The 18,206-nt window shown below is 33.6% G+C and overlaps 1 protein-coding gene across 2 annotated transcripts in view; it reads right to left on the bottom strand.

The window, feature by feature from the left end:
- FAM53A (family with sequence similarity 53 member A) overlaps positions 1–18,206 on the bottom strand; it is a 106,577-nt gene that overhangs the window by 27,434 nt on the left and 60,937 nt on the right. The gene's annotated exons all lie outside the window — the stretch shown is intronic.

Here is an 18,206-nt window from a genome sequence, read left to right as displayed (position 1 = left end):
GGAAATGTATAATTTAAAACAAAAATCCTACTAAAAAGACGAAACTTAATTACCTAAATTGATCATTTTGCTCAGCATGTCAAAACAACTGCCTACTCTACGATTTTCCTTTCATAAACCAAATCGGTTTGCCAAAGCAAAATACCTCATTCTACAATTCTCTGTTCTAAAATTGCTGTCTTTTACTAATCACCATCTTTATTCTCTGCTAAAACAAATTTTAAATCTAACTTGCATGTTCCTGTTAATGTACAACAGGGCTATGATGGTGTGTGTGTGTGTGTGTGTGTGTGTGTGTGTGTGTGTGTGTGTGTGTGTGTGTGTGTGTGTGTTAAGTTTGCTTAGAAGACTGAAGCACCAGCTGAGCCCATGGAGGATCTGGCAGGCAGGCAGTCTGAGAAACCAAGTCTTAGTTCAGTGTCACATTTAAAGATCTGGTTCTGTTGATGGCAATGAACAACAGATCCATTTGTTCTTTATACACTGAGACATAAATGGCACACTAAGATTAAAAAGGGGAGCCAAGCAAATCTGGCAAGGGAATATGCTGAATATAAGAGACACCCAAAACACAAGTTTTGCCTAGAAATTTTTTTCAAATTCAAAGACACACTAATGACAGTCAGAGAACTGGATTACTTTGATATATTAATTATTTGGAGGCAATGATAAAATAAGCAGTTGTGTTTAGATCTGTCTTCATTATTTTAAGTTTTTAATAATTAAAGTATGAACATCAATAATACTCATATTCCAGAAATAGCTCCTGAAGTGAAAACCTGAAAACAATGACAATGCTAACATTAAATAAACTAAACAATAATATAATATCAAGAATGAGAAATAATCAGATGTTAATCAAAAAAACCTTTCATTCTAAATTATCTTATTCTTAAAATAGTCAGCTTACAGGATGAACTCTTAATACTGATGCGAAGTGCTACTGGGATTTACAGAGTAGTAACTGGCAAAGATTCCTAAAGACGAGATGGACATAATCTATGTAAATGAACAGCTGAATTCACTTGTTTAAAAAAAAGCTATTAGATAATAGATTCAACCCTTGATTATGGGGAAAATCAGATATATGATATTAATTTCTAATTGCCTTTTTCAATTCCAAAATTATTATTAATTAAATTATTAAAAACAAGTTATATTAGAGGCATAATTTTTGGTCTTTAGAAATCCATGCAGATGGTAACATTAAGTCTTCTAATTATTACTGATTAAAAATCAACAAGCATTTATTGCACTCCAATTATGTGTTAAATAGTGAACTAGGTCTAGAAATATAAAGACAGGAAAATGATCCTTGCCCTCAAGGAGAGATCAGAAAATTCAGGAAATAGAAAAAATAAATATAAAGTGACTGGAGGATGGGAAGTAAGAGGAAGGAAGGGAGGCTCTCAGGATAACACCAGGCTATAACCTGGACGGCTGTAAAATTGGTGATTCCTTTGATATATAGGAAAAGAAGTAGGTCTGGAGGAAAAGCTAACAAGTTCAATTCGGAAATACCGATGGACATATTGTTCAGTAGTTGGGTTCAAAATTTCCAATAGACAATTGGTGACATCTCAGAGGAAAATGTCATCTGTGCATCGAATATGACTTGTTTTTAATAAAATTTTAGAGTTGAAAAAGGTATTAGAGATTAGTATCATATATCTGATTTTCCCATTAAGGGGTTAAGTCTATTATCTAATGATTTCATGAAAATAAACCCTAGGAACTGATGAGATCAATGGGAACATGTATAAAAAGAAGAGAAATTGGGCTCCAGGACAGAACCACACCAGCCACAAGGATGAAAGAACCAGCAAACATCTTGCCAACTCAGAAAAATGAGGGGGAAAAGAAGGGTGAAGATGGAGAGTGGTCTATCAGTTATGCCATTAAGAGGTCTCTGATAACTGGAGAAAACAGTTTAATTAAGGGATGAGATCAGAAAGGTTCAAAACTGAATAATGAGATTAAGATGTAGAAATAGTATAAGATAGCTCTTTCAAGGAATTTGGCTGGGGAAAGAGGGGAAATAGAGGGTGGTACTTTGAAGGGGAAGGAAGGATCTAGGATGAGGGAGACTTGGCCATGTCTGAAGGCTCTCTATGGTAAATTGTAGAACTAATAACTTATCTTTATGAACTATATGCTTTAAAACCTCTGATTTATGTTGTCTCATCTGACATGCTGTTAATCCTGTGAAGTAAATAGTCAGTATTGTCTTGGAGAGATAGGGAAACTGAGGCTTAGGAAGATGAAGTGTTGAGGCTAAGGTCATGATTTATCAGATTCCAAGCCAAAATTCAGGTTATACTAGAATGAAGATGATTCCACATCCAGTACTCTCCCAATTACACCAAAGTGATTTTCTACGTAAGTGAAAACTATTTGTGAAGAAGATTTGCTAAAGAAGAAACTTTGGGAGTTTAAATTTTAAATAAAACTGAGCAATCAGTCGAATGCTTATGGGAGAATAAATGAAGTTAGGACACATAATGATTATAGGATCAAAATGGAAGAGAGATGAGATGAATTCTTACTGGTATTTATTGGGTTCATATTAAAAATTGTCAAAAATGATTTGGTCAAAATTTCACAATGAGGGACTTGGAAAAAGAAATGTCAATTTAAAATAAAGGACTTAAAAAAAATTTAGGGCTCTCCACTAGAATGACTCTTTTTCAGCTTCCTAATGAAAAGGTCTGTCCACATAATTTTTCTCTTCAAAAACTTTCCAGCATCTTTACCTACTGGCTAAAATAGAGACTTCTTAACCTATCTTTATTTAAGGCCTTCTGCAATGTGGTTCCAAATTGTCTAGACAGCCTTATTTCACAACACTCCATCTCCATTACAAATTCTAGCTTCAGGCCAAATGGGATGATGAACTATACCTCCATCTCACCCTGTCCTCTTCATGCACTTGTTTGGACCATCCCAACTTTCAAATCCTTTCTATGATTTTTTTCCTATCAACCTGCTGAAATCCTTCATTTCATTCAAGGCCCAGTTAACTATCATCTCTTCCATGAGGACTTCTCTGAACCCTTCTAGCCTAGTCCCTCTCTCCTCACATATCTACTATGGGGATCTTTCTCTCCTTTGTCCTCATTAGTCTATATATCTTATGGCAATAAGTCATATCTGTCAGAATGCTAGACCAGGACTGAAGCCACAGGTGAATTAAACTACAATACGGGGCTTCTTCATCCATTCTGGTTAGGCTTACACCCAGGGCTAAAAACACTTCAGAGAACAGGTTCAAGAATAAAGCAAAGCAAAGGTAGCAAGCAAAAGGATTTAAGAAACAATCAAGTCTATAGAATACTAGACTGGGGTGACAAGAAGTTCCCCAGCACAAACCTCCTTTTTGAATAACATTTTGGGACTTCTCTGACTTCTTCACCACAACCCTATGTTTATAATTGGGAAAATCTTTTCTCCCAACAAGATTCCTTTAGCTTTGGTGACTTTATCTGATCACCATCATCCTTTGTCATTGTGGCTGAAGGGTGGAGCCAATGTTCCTATTTAAGGAACATTTCCTCATATCTCACCTGGCTGAAGTACTTTGGAATTTCAACATTTCTACCACGTCCCACAGTCAGGTACTTTTCTTAGCTTCCTTCCCTTGGTCTTCCTCCAGTATTCCTAGTGAGTCCTTGAGGCTCGTTAGAAAGTCAAAGCAAATTATAATGCTTGGATTAAGTAAATCACTAGAGAGGATGGAGAGTTGGAAAGTAACACAAAGAGCCAGTATTACTGAGTCCTTTTCCATTATTTGTTGTGTGTAATAAATTTGTTCTTTGTTCCATGACTTATTAGCTTATGTGACAAAGAAATTAGAGACTGTTAACTGAAAGCAAAATAGGCAAACCCAGGATGGAAGCAAACTAGTCCCCATACTACAACTACTAGCATCATCACCACCAACATACATACATAGACACACACACACACACACACACACGAATATGAATATAGAAAAAAACCAAAGATTAATGATCCCAGCCAACATAAACATAATGATTCAATCCTGGGTCAAAAGGAAAATTATAATTATGGCATAATTATAAGTAAGCCATTTTTTACATATGCAAAAATACAAAATTAACCTATTCTGGAAATGCTCTCATGAATAATATTTTAAGGATTAAATCAATTATAGAAACATTAAAGTTTTCTCTAATGCTAAAAATTTAATATTTAGACTAAAAAGATATATGTTACATGTTAGACTTTTAAAGATACATATACTTATACATAAAGTGACATTAAGCCACCTACCCACCCAACAAGGCCATTTATACTTAAAAATTAAATTTCACATATTGTCCAATAGCAAGATTTCTCAAAGACCAAAAGACTAAACTACAGCTCTTGGATTTCTCTAGAACTCTAGAATTCTCAAATGAGATATTACCATTGTGGGAACTTAAAATATGAGGAAATATGGATTTTTCTCCTCAAAAGGCCAAGATCAAAACATTTTTTAAAAAACCAACTGTAGAATCTTATAAACAACCAGTATATTACAATCTACTGTAAGTAGTTTGCAATATAAACTCTGTGTGTGTGTGTGTGTGTATGTATTCAACAACCTAATTTTGAAATCTTCATGAGAGGCATGATAATTTAGAAAATAAGGGACAAATCCAGGGAAAAAAATAGTCATAGGTCATTAATGTCCATATTCAAATATTATGTGACTACTACATTCCCTTCTGTATCAACTTCTCCATTTGTAATTTTATTATGGACAACTTTCCACAAATATATGAGAAGTAATGTGCTTTCTGCAAAAGAGAGTCAAAGCAGTTTGCACTTCTAAAAATATATTAATTATGACTTGTATCATGAAATTTATAGAGCATCTTTCACCTTGAACTATTTTGGGACTTCCCTGAAATGTTGTAACACAGCATGCTTACAGGTGTAAATAAACAGTAATCCAACTTGGACCTCAGAGTTCTAACTGATGTGACATGTGACAAGGATTTTTACATGAAAAACAAACACTACTAGATTCTTCTCTAAAGAAAGTTGTGGAAAAGTGGAAAGAACAATGAACTAAGCACCAAAGGATTAGACTTGTTTGCCAACTCCCACAACTTATTAACCATGTAACCCAAGGCAAACTGATTAACTTCTTTGGGCTTTTGACATTTTTAATATCACTTAGAAATAAGAAAATAAAGACATCAGTTCTTTTAATGATAGTGTTATTTTTAAAAACTTAAATGTGAAAAACAGGAGTAAGTCGCCACGAACCATGAATGGCTGTTATCTGGATATCCCCTACCACCACCCACTAGTAACCTGTAACTTTAAGAATGGTTTCTTTCATCTTCTATCACAATGTTTTCTTTTTATACTATCCCCATTCTAATTTGTGATATATTCATCAACATATGGTGAATATATATGTATGTGTACATATACACACACAATTTCTTCACTAGCTTAGGTTTATAAGTTCTTTAAAGGAAAGGAGCCTCATTTGTATTGTATGACAGGTATGGTAGGACAGGTAGGTGACACAGTGCACTGAGGGCTGGGCCTGGAGTCAAATTGTGACTGAGTTCAAATTTAGCCTCAGAATCCAATTCTCCCTGTGCAGCGGGAGAACTGTTCGGTTCTGCAAATATGTATTGTATCTAGGATATACTGCAACATATTTAACATATATAGGACTGCTTGCCATCTTGGGGGGGGGGAGGAGGGAGGGAGGGGAAAAAACGAAACATAAGTGATTGCAAGGGATAATGTCATGTAAAAATTATCCTGGAATGGATTCTGTCAATACAAAGTTATTATTAAATAAAATAAAATTTAAAAAAAAATTTAGCCTCAGATTCTTGCTAATTATGTGACCCTGGGCAAATCACTTATCTCTGTTTGCCTTAGTTTCCTGGTCTGTAAAATGAGCTGGAGAAGGAAATGGCAAACCACTCCAATAACCCTGACAAGAAAACTCCAAATGGGGTTGCAAAGGTCAGATATGACTTAAAAAAAAAAAAAAACCAACAACAATAAAGTGGACAGAGATCTGGCTTCTCAGTCAAAAGAACCTGTATTTAATGTTATCTCTGTTACATAATGATTGCATAATATGGACAACTAAATCATTTCTTTTGATTAGAAATTACAGAAATGATGCCAATAGAAAACAAGCAGTTTCCTATACAAATGATCTCATTTGTGATGATAAATCTAGTTCTCCCACTGATCTTCACTCCCTTAAAAAAAAAAAAAAAAAAAGGTGATGATATCAGACTAAGATGACAGAAAAAGAAAAATGACAAATATGTGGGGAAGGCTGTGGCAAAATAGGTACATCAGTGCACTGTTGCTGGAGCTGCAAACTGGTTCACCTGTCATGGAAAACAATTTGGAACTATGCTCAAAAGGCTATTAAATGGTGCATACCTTTAGAGCCAGCAATACTGCTACTGGGGTCTATATCCCAATAGAGATTGAGGAAAGAGAAAAAGAACCTATATGTATAAAAATATTTGTAGCAGTTCTTTTTGTGGTGGCAAAGACTTGAAAATAGAGAGTGTACCTATGAACTGGGGAATGACTGAACAAGTTATATTTTTCAAATGTGATAGAATATTATTGTGTTGTAAAAAATGATAAAAAGGTACTAGTTTCAGAGAACTTGGGTATGAATTCCAGTTCTGCAACTATCTATGGGGATCCCTTGACCCTCCCTACCCCCTGCTTTTCATCTATAAAATGAGGGAGTGAAGGAGTTCTCTTAATCTTATCACTTGACCTTTGCATCTCCCACAAGATCTAGTACAGTACATAGTATAGTAGATACTTAAAAGTTTTCTTAAATGGACAGATACTGGTGAAACATTATTATTATGCAAAAGAAGCTTTTAGAAGACAAATATTGGAGTTACTAAATTATAAATTTCCTCATGATTTAACTGTTAAACAAAAGTGAATTAATGTAATAATTTCTCTCATCTTTTCTGTGCCAAGGAGTCAGAAGCAGACTGAGCACATCTTCAACTGCTAGAGATTTTGTACTTTGATTTTCACCTGGCTTTAATTTGTTTAAATATTTCATAATTTCAAAAGACTTGAATTTCCATTTAACATTGGGGAATCAAGCTCAACAAACATACCTTCAAGAGCTAACTGTTCTGATTTATACTATAGTCTTGTGTTCTATAGGCTAAAATATAAAGGTTTTTTTTTTTTTTCTCTTCCAAAATTACTATTTATTCCTTGACCAGGTAGAGGTATATACATTACAACCTACCATTACTGTGGGTTTAACGCTCAAGAAATGCTTGATACAGAACCAGGAGATCATTATATACCTCAACAACGATACTGTTTGAGGATTTATTCTGATGGAAGTGGATCTCTTTGATAAAGAGAGCTAATTCAGTTTCAATTGATCAAGGATGGACAGAAGCAGCTACACCCAAAGAAGTAACACTGGGAAATGAATATAAACTGCTTGCATTTTTGTTTTTCTTCCCAGGTTATTTATACCTTCTGAATCAAATTCTCCCTGTGCAACAAGAAAACTGTTCGGTTCTGCACACATATATTGTATCTAGGATATACTGTAATCTATTCAACATGTAAAGGACTGCTTGCCATCTGGGGAAGGGGGTAGAGGAAGGGGGGGCAAAAATCGGAACAGAAGTGAGTTCAAGGGATAATGCTGTAAAAAATTACCCTGGCATGGGTTCTGTCAATAAAAAGTTATTAAAAAAAAAAAAGAAAGAAAGAAAGAAAGAAAGAAAATTTTAGACAATTAAAAAATAAAATAAAATAAAATAAAATTATTGGAACTAAAAAAAAAAAAAAAAAGGAAGAAAAAAAAAAGAAATGCTTGATAAACATACAAATACCTACCACACTTAAGAACTACTCTGAAAGAGTCTATACACTAATCAGACCTCCAACAAATTTGAACATGCCTACTGATAAGCATAAGGCAAAAAGTCTTTTTTACTTTAATGAATAGGCACAGAATGGGGCCCTTGTTGCAGGGAAGAAGGTAATGTAAGAATTCTCTATATAAACTTCTACCTTGAGTATCAAGGAATGGGAAAATGAACATCTCAGTAAAGTTTAAAATCTTGTCTTATTTAAAAAAAAAAAACAAAATTCTCTAAGAATGTCCAAGAAAATGAAAGGGATGGGAAAATAAGAACTAAGCAGAATTTCCTATAAAATGTGGTGATGATGGTGTGTGTGTGTGTGTGTGTGTGTGTGTGTGTGTGTGTGCGCGCGCGTTGCACACACATGCATACATGCCTTAACTAAATTTACCCCCCCCCCTTAATTTTGGCTCCCAATATACCTGTCAGTCCAAGGTCTAAGAATAGAAACAGAATCTACTATAGAAGTAGATCACCAAGAAGTAAGATTCCCAAGGGTCTTCCTGTACTACACAGTTTATATTTCCTCTACATAAGCTGACCTTAAAAATTCTTGATTTAACTATATAATAGTGTAAAAAATAATTTGTGACTTGCTTAATATTTATACTTAGCTGTCACCACATTAAGCTGTCATAACATTAACACATAAGATTAAATGTGTCAAATTAACATTATGATAAGTTATATGATCACAATAGCAAACTCCATTCACATATTTTATCTCAAAAGATTCTTGCTAAAGTGACACTCATCTGCTTAAAATGCTTTTTTTAATTAGAAAGAACACAACAAAGGTAGATGCAAAGCAAACATACAAGCCAAGCACTAAAGAAAAGTCTAGCAAAGTTTTTAAAAATTTCTTTTCAAAGTGAAAATTACAAATTCCAATAAAACTTTTCTTCTTTTTTTAAACCTCTAGTATACTATAGTTCAAAAGATAATTATCTGTAAAGCCTAAAGCTTTTCTCCTAATTGGGTCAAAATTTCTATTTCTCTCACATAAATTACTACAGTACCCCAATCATTTTGGTGAAGAAAAAAGTTCCTTTCATCGTTAGTCCAGCTGGACTGCTGAATGTCCAAACAGAAAGCAGCAGAGCTGAGTACCCTGGCAGCTGTTCTCCTGACTGCTGAAAAGAAAGACTCAAACAATCCCACCTTCACACTCAGAAGGAGCTAATGCTTTTCTTGAAGTTTTATAGCAATTCATTTAAGAAATATTTACTGAGACCTACTATGTGCAAAGACCCTGAACTTAGTGCAGTGAGAAATGCAAATATCAATAAAATATCCTTACATTATGACACTCAAAAGTTTTTCAAATGAATGTAAATACACAGTTCTCAAAAGAATTGCAGACTACTAATGATCAAATGAAAGAATGCTCCAGGATCAATAATAATAAGAAAACTGCAAATGAAACAAATGACAGCTTTTGTCTCACATCCAACAAACTAGAAAAGATGACAAAAGATGGAAGTCAGTATTGGTGTATTACAGAAATATAGGCAGATTATCATACTTTTGTTGGTGGAGCTGTAAATTGGTCTGACCATTCTGGAAAGTAATTTAAAATTATGTGAAGGCGACTAGAGTGTCCGTATCCTTTGACTTAGAAAGTCGACTACTAGGCATACAACCCAAGGAGGTTATTAATAAAAGGAAGGGCCTCATATGCAGCCAAATTTTATAACACAAAACTGGAAACAAAATTGATGACCATTGATTAGGGACTAAACAATCAAACTATGGTACACAAATGCAATTCTTACTAGGCTGCAAGAAATGATAAATATGATGAATATAAAGATGAATGGAAAGGTTTATACGAACTGATACAAAGCAAAATAAAGAGAAGAAAACAGACAATAACAATGTAAAAGAACAATGAAACAGTAGAAATTGAACACTATGAAAACATAATTACTAAACTTCTTGCATATGAAGAGATAAGAGAAGACATACTTGCTTCTTTGCAGAATGAAGAGACCAACAGGAATGTACAACACTGCATATAACATCCAACTTTGGATATGTTAATTATATTTGCTGAACTTTTTGCTCCTTCCTTTAAAAGAAAAATCATTTATTAATTTTGAGAAGAGAGAATGGAGGATTATAGTGGGGAATATAGGCAATATTAAAGCAAAAATATTATTTTTTAAAGTAAATGACCACCAAAAAAACATAATACCCCTGAAGTGTTTTCCCCATAAGAAATATTTAATAAAACAAAGAACCTAACTTAAGGTGAAAAGGCATATGGTCTCATTCCTCCAAATATAAAATTAATAAGTGTTCTTATTAGCATACATAGTGTTCAGCAGATAGTGGCTACTGAAGTAAAAGCCATTAACTAAACCAAGTGCTTTAATAAATATATTTCTAGTGGAAAATGTATAGAGTTATAAAGACAGGGGAAAAAAATAACACAAGCATTTTACCCACATCTAAAATGTAGTCTAATCCAAAACAAATCATAATTACCCATGTCCCCAAACTGCAAGGAAGTAATTTGTGGACACAGAGCCAGAGAACTGCACATATGTCACAATAACATAACTATTCAACATTCTGATGAAAGCAGTTAAGACAAACAAACTGTCTTAAAACCCTAAATGCACCCGAATGGTACATAGATAACTATAATTCAGGATCCATATTCATGAATATTTGGCCAAAGACTTGATCGTCTCCATACAGTCAATAAAAGAAAACAGCTTCCTTTGAACTTCCAAACCACCATAATTAACATTATTATCTTTGTAAAGAATCTCTCAAGACTGTAGAAAATGGAAATTTCAGCAACTGGCAAGAAAAAACTTGGCTATTTCTTATAAATTAGCCTTAAACAGGCATCTATAAACCACTAATATTAATCATCACCCAATCATATTGGAAGAGCACTGAACCAAGTTATTCCTACTCTGGCTTCACAGGATTAGTAACCACAACAACAAAAAAAGTTCTCTTTAAAAAGCCTAGGCCCACTATATACATTTTCTGGAATCTGTTATGTTTTCAAGTAGGGTAGTACAAGTAAGGATGAAAGGAAAAAGTTAGCCTTTCATGTTTCTTGGTTCAGTCAAAAGATACCACAGTACAACAGTGGAAATGTGACATACAGTGATGGTACAGTGATTAAAGATAGTTCTAATTCATCAACCTTTGTTTACTATGTATACAAATACCATGGGATTTTTCCCTTTGGTTCTTGTATCCATCAGAAAGAAAAATCAAGAATCATAATGTTTTGAATAACAAAGATAACATTAGTTAAGTTTATTTAATTCCACACTTTCTTATTTAAATATCCGAATAGGAACCTGCTCATTGGATCCAAAGGGTATTAAAAAAAAAATCTGACTATCTTTTGCTGAGATACATAAAATATGTATGTTTTCAGAACAAGTGAATGGTCTTAAAGCCAACAACTATGTTAATTACAGTAATTAGAATGAATTTACTATTATCTAAAAGATCTATTCTTGGAAATTTTAGTTAGGTCCATGAATAATCAGAGAAAAATCTTCTAAAAACATCTCTCTTAGGCTTTGCAAAGATCAATTTTGAAAAATTACCCATGCAAATGTTTTGTAAATAAAAAGCTTTAGTAATAATAATAATAAACATCTCTCTTATAACCAACTAAGGAAATTGACTCATTCAATATTTTTCTAATAATAAAAACATTTTGATATGAAATTATTCAGGTTGTTTTTAAAGCTTAGGAATTATAGAACTTACCTGGAAAAGACACTTAGATTAATAATACCTTACTTATTAAAGTTAGCAAAGCACTTTTCACACATTATCTCAATAATCCTGTTAGTGTACATTTTTCAGATGAAACTAAAATTAAGTAAGGCAAACCCAATGGTTACACAGTAACATTCAAATCTGAGTATCTCCTGTTTTCTGGTCCACAAGACCTTTACTGCCTCCATATGTAACTATCATAAAACAACTGGAAAAATAAAATTTCAATACCCAAAATATGACTTGTAAACTCTGAGAACTTTTTAAAAAGCACAGTGCCATAACAATCACATTTATTTATTTAGTTAGTTTTTGCTGAGGCAATTGGGGGTAAGTGCCTTGCTCAGGGTCATACAGCTAGAAAGTGTTAAGTGTTTGAGACCAAATTTGAACTCGGGTCCTCATGACTTCAGGACTGGTACTGTATCCACTGCGCCACCTAGCTGCCCCAATAATCTCATTTAAAGAGAGAAATCACAATTTTTGTTTTACCTTTCAAATTTAGGCAACAGGGAAAGTGTGTGGGACATTTAAAAAAATGTGAATTTCTACTATTGATTAGAGAAATGCAAATTAAAACAACTCTGACTTATCCCCTCACACCTCTCATTGGCTAAGATGACAAGAAAAGATAAATGATAAATATTGGAGGAGATGAGGGAAAACTGGTACACTAATGTATTGTTGTTGGAGTTGTGAAATGATCCAATCATTCTGGAGAGTAATCTGGATTATGCCCAAAGGGCTATCAAGCTGCACATAACCTTTGACCCAGCAATTCCATTACTGGTCTGTCTCCCAAGGAAATCATGAAGGAGCGAAAAGGACCCATATGTGCAAAAATGTTTGCAGCAACTCTTTTTGTGGTAGCCTATCAATTGGGGAATGACTGAGCAAACTGTGGAACATAAAAGTAATGGAATATTATTGTTTTATAAAAAATAATGAACAAGCTGATTATAGAAAGGCCTGAAAAGATTTATACAAACTGATGCTGAGCGAAACAAGAAAAACCAGGAACACATCGTACACAATAACAGCAAGATTGTGTGATGATCTACTATGAAAGGCACAGTTTTTCTCAGCAGTTTAGTGATCCTAAGCAATCCCAAAACACTTGGACAGAAAATGCCATTTGCATACTGAAAAAGATTTCAGGAGACTGAATGTAAATCAACACATACTATGTTCACTTCTTTTTTGTTTTTCTCTCTCTCCCCCATGGTTTTTTCCCTTTTGCTCTGATTTTTCTCTCCCAACATGATTCATAAGGCAATGTGTATTAAAAATAAACTTTAAAAATGTACAAATTTCAAAAATAGCTATTCTTTTTCACTTCAATACATCATAATTCCTTTTTTTTTTTTTTTAAATGTAGATACAGGAAAAAAAGTCCTTGGAAGACAAAGGAAATAAATATTCATCTGTTGTTGATAGGGCAAGGTTTAAACTTGGAATGGTCTTTAGAAATGACCTACTTCATTTCATCATTTTGTGACAGGAAATCTGAGACTGGAGAAGACTACACACAATTTCTCCAAGGTTAGTAAGCAGGAGAAATGGGATTAAAATACAGGTCTTGAGACTCCTCCAAAATGAGTATTTCAACCACCACACAAAGATACTTTGAAGTTAACATTCTGATAATTCACTTAAAATATTAAGTTTTGAAGTACTATATAAACAGAGTACTTTTACACAGCAACTTTTAGAGATAATCTCATTTGCAACTATATCATGTTTCATTGTTCATATCTAAAAATGAAACTATAATAACAAACAAAACTGAACTCACTGATAGCACTATTATGGGCTTTTTCCCAGTTAAAATGTATTAAAAGCAAGTAAAATAGTAAAATAAAGGTCAATGAATAAGGTCTGAGAAAAATATAGCATGAATGACTTTTATTCACTTACCTCGCAAAAATGATTTTTGCCTAAGTAGATGTGCCAAGTAGAGTGCAATACAGAATTGCACCTCCCACTCAGATTATTGACATCTGAAGATCATTTGTTTAGATAAAAAGATTAGATAAATAGATGGATAGATGTTAACATTTCTTAAAATTGAGTTCCTATTTCTCTTCCTCCCTTCCAGACTCACCCCTTAAGAAAGCAAGGAATAAGCTTTTATCAATTATTTGTGTAAAACTGTGCAAAACATATTTCTGTTTTAGATAAGCAAAATTTGTTCCAACTGCAAATACCCTTCTCTTACTATCAAAGTCAAGAGCATGAAACTAATTTTGCCAGCTTTGATAAATAAAATAAAACATTTTGCGTTGTCTCACAATTCAGAACTAAAATCCAGATAAACAAACTGAAAATCAAAAAAGAAAGGCTATCTTCATCCCAATTTAATTTTGCATCTGAAGAAAGGATTGCAGAACTCAAGTCATACGCATCTTTCACTGGGGTGCTATTTTGTTATAATTATATAAAAGAAAATTAATTATAATGAATCTACAAGTATTTCTTAAGCATTTACTATGTGTCAGAAAGAATACAAAGGTAAAGCAAAAACAATCCCATCCTCAAGGAGCTCATATCTAATGGGGAAAACACCAAGTATATATGTGTGTATAAAGTTTGGAGAGGAAACTATCAGCAACTAAGGGAGAGAGACATGGGGCAAGACAACCAGGAAAGGCCTGGTCCTACACAAGTTTGTGCTTTAGATGAATCTTGAATAAACCGGAGGTTCCAAGATCTCCAAGATCAGGAGAGGAAACAACAGCCCAAAAGGCATGAAGGAGAAAAAAATCTTCAGGTATGCATGGAGGGAATGTGTAAGAAGATTGCATACATGGGAAGAGCTTTCTATGTCAGAAGAGTTTTTCATTTGATCCTAAAGATAGGAATAGGGAATCATTGGAATTTGTTGGTGGTGAAGGAATGTGAAATGGTGAGACTTGTGCTTTAGGAAAACCATTCTGGCAGGGATGTGGAAACCAGATTTAAGAGTTCAGGGAGATTTAAAACCAAAACACTGCTGAGGAAGCTGGCGGAGTACTCCAAGGATCTTAAATAAGAAGGCAGAAATGAGGAGAGAGAAGGGAGCCCTCATGGAGACAGAAGAAATGACAGATTCTGGCATCTGATCTTATAGATGTGATGCAGGAAAGTAAGAAGTTGAGGATGATACAAAAGTCAGTGCCTAAAAGGCTGGGCTAGTTGTAACAGGGCAGTCAGGAAAAGGAGTCAGTTTCAAGGCAAAATATGATTCTGTTTGAGACATATTAACCTGAAAACCAGCTCAAAATGTTCAGTACGCAATCAGTGAAGTGAGACTGAAGCTCAGAAGACCAGGAGTGGATGAAATCTTCATGGAGATTTCCAAGAAGGAAAAAAAAGGTCTCAATATAGAATGTGAAGATATGACCACACCAGAGGAGACTAAGAAGGAATAGAAAGAAAGAAAAAGAGCCAAGAAAGAGATGGGAAAAGTCAGAAAGGAAAGGATATTGCGAAAGAAAAGGTGATTTTGTCAGATGCTGTAGAGAAGTCAAAAAAGATGAGGACTGAGAAAAAGGACACTAGAGTTTGTGGTTAAAAAAGCCATTTCACTTGAATTAAGAGGAAGAATGTCATATTGCAGCAGTAGAATCATGAAGAGTAGAGAAATTTCCAATGAAAAAGAAATACAGGATAATAGCTAGTAGGGCTGTTAGGATCTAAGGTAGGAATTGAGGAAGAGGAAGAATACTGACAGGAATATACCTATAATAGAGAAGACAGAAGAAGATGAAATCAAATGAAAAAGACTACTGCTTCATCAGACTGTAATGTAGGATGAAGTTATGGGTATGATCTCAGAGGTATAAGAGAGAAGAGAGATGGATCATGGAAAGTTCATGGTGAATGGTCTCAATTTTCCTTGGAAAGGCATAAAACAAGCTCCTAAATTGACATATTGAGGAAGGAGGGAGATCTGAACCAAGAAGAAAAGGTTTAGAACACTGAGATAAGTGCACAGAAAATTAGGGAAGATAAAATAAGATACTATCGATTTGTTAGAGGACTCCATCAGGACCACTGCATACTTCCAGTTTCCTTCATAAACACATGAGGAAGCAAGATAGAAACAAAAAATGGCAGTAATCAGGGATTAGGGTTTGGTAAGACATTGAGCAGCAACAGGATAAGGAATGTAAGAGCAGAGCAGATTTAAAGGTAAGGATCAATTCATTCTTTGTATTTACATTGAAGACACAGTATGAAACAGGAATCAGGAAGAAAAGAAAAGAAAAGAAAAATTTTTTAATTTTTATTTAATTTAATATAAATAAAATTTTAATTTTAATTTTTTTTAAAAAGATCAAAAGTAAATAGAAAATCTGACATTTAAATACAAGACTCAAGAGAAGCATAAAAAAAGTAAATATGAAAGAGTAATTACATAGATTACTTGCAAAACATGTAAAACTTGCAAAATATATTTCTATATTAGATAAGCAAAATCTGTCTCAATGCAAACACCCTTCTCTTACTATATAAATAATATAAGCTAAACTGTTTATATTTTTATTATGAGAAGAAGATACATTTAACTCCTAAGTACTTTTAACATTATTAGAGTTTGCAGAGACAGGGGGCATAGGTATAATGAAAACCTAATTTTCTGATTTAATAAATACAACATAAGAGAAAAAAATAAATGCTGAAATAACTGTTTGGACTTTTGTAGATGTTCTATGCTACAGAGCTCTGGATCATAATAGGGAAAACTTCATATTGAACACCATAACAAAAACATGCAATAAACTCAACAATAGCTTAAAGTTATATAGTACTTTAAGGTTTTCAAGTACAGAACATATTACAAAGCACTAGATATATTCCCATTTTATAAATATGGAAACTGAAGTTGTGATTTATTCAGAGTCACAGAACTAGTAAATATCTGAAACAAGTGCTGAGTTCAGTCTCTGTGACCTCAAATTCAGTGCTCTAGCCACTGTACCAAAAACAGAATTTCCTAGCTCCTAGAAAAGGCCGACTTATTGAACAGCATTTCATCTGATGAAAATTCCCTTTGAGAAAACTTGTGGGGATGATGAAGAAAGGCTCATGTGGAAGGTAGAAGGAAGTAGAAGAATAGCAAAGAAGACCTAAATGGATGGATCCAAGAGTGAGACAAGGACAAGGTTACAAAGTCCTGCTGAAGCCAGATGCAGAGAGCTTTAAAAGCCTAGAAGGTTGGTTTAAATCTGAATACATCAAGGCAATAAAGAACAGCTGGAGATAATATTCTATTTATGGCATTAAAGAAAGAAGGGACAGAGAGGGGAGTTCTAACACTAGATTATAAGCATGGAACAATTTCAAATCCATATTTGTCTTTGCTGATCTACTCAGATTCAAACTTGCTTCCACACATATTTCGCAAGTCACTGCACCTACACTCAAAGTCTGATGATATGGTTAGTTTTCCTGAAATGTTTTTTCCTCCTCTTTTTCTTTTGTCACAAAGGGGTAAGACTCTTGATTCCAGAAAGGGTGCTAGGAACATCTGGAAATGTAGCTGTTGCAAAAATCAATTGGTGCAGAAAGATGACTAGGGATATTGTGGATCACAACACAGTATTTTCACCTTTTTTTTTTTTTTTTTTTTTTTTGCTGTTTTTTCTCTCATTTTTTTCCTTTTGATCTGATTTTTCTTGTGCAAAATGAAAAATGTGGAAACATGTTTAGAAGAATTGCACATATTTAACCCGTATTGGATTACTTGATGTCTATGGGAAAAGTTTGGAGGAAGGGAAGAAGAAAAAATTTGGAACACAGGAACAGATTTTTGGAAAAAATTTGCAAGGATGAATCCTGAAAATTATTTTTGTATGTACTGTGAAAAATAAAAGGCTATTACTATATATTTTTAAAAAAAACCAGTTGGTTCAAATTACCCAAATATTTCAAATCAATCATTTTTGCTGTCAAGAAACAATTTTACAAAAAGTACATGTGACGAATGGGCTCATAGGACACACTGGAGTTTGAGAGCTGGAAAGAACTTTTAAGATCACATAATCCAAAGCATCTATTAAAAATGACCAAAGAGCATGGTTTAAAAAAAACAAACAAACAAACCTGCTAAGACTTAAATGAACTGATGAAAAGTGAAATGAGGAGAACCAAAAGAATACAGAAATACTATAATGATGATTAATTGTGAAAGATTTAACTTCTCTAATCAATACAAGTATCCAAAACAATTCCAAAGGACCCTGGATGAAAAATGCTCTTCCTCCCCTCTCCTCAAGAGAAAATTGATGGTGAACTCAATGGAGGTTGAAGCAAATTTTTTTAAGCTTTCTTTATCTTTCTTGGGGATTTTTGTGTGTTTTCTTTTGCAACATGACTAGTAGGGAATTGCATTTTGCATTATTTCACATGTATAACTGATACCATGTTGTTTGTTTTCTTAAGGAATGGGAAAGAAGGAAAGAATTTGAAACTCAAAATTAAAAAAAATATATTAAAATTTTTTACAGGTGAGAAACAGTAAATGAAATATATTTTTAA

Source organism: Antechinus flavipes, chromosome 6, assembly GCF_016432865.1.
Source record: "Antechinus flavipes isolate AdamAnt ecotype Samford, QLD, Australia chromosome 6, AdamAnt_v2, whole genome shotgun sequence".
NCBI lineage: Eukaryota > Metazoa > Chordata > Mammalia > Dasyuromorphia > Dasyuridae > Antechinus > Antechinus flavipes.
Note: the sequence above shows the minus strand (reverse complement) of the source record. Positions and strands in the feature narration are given on the sequence as shown.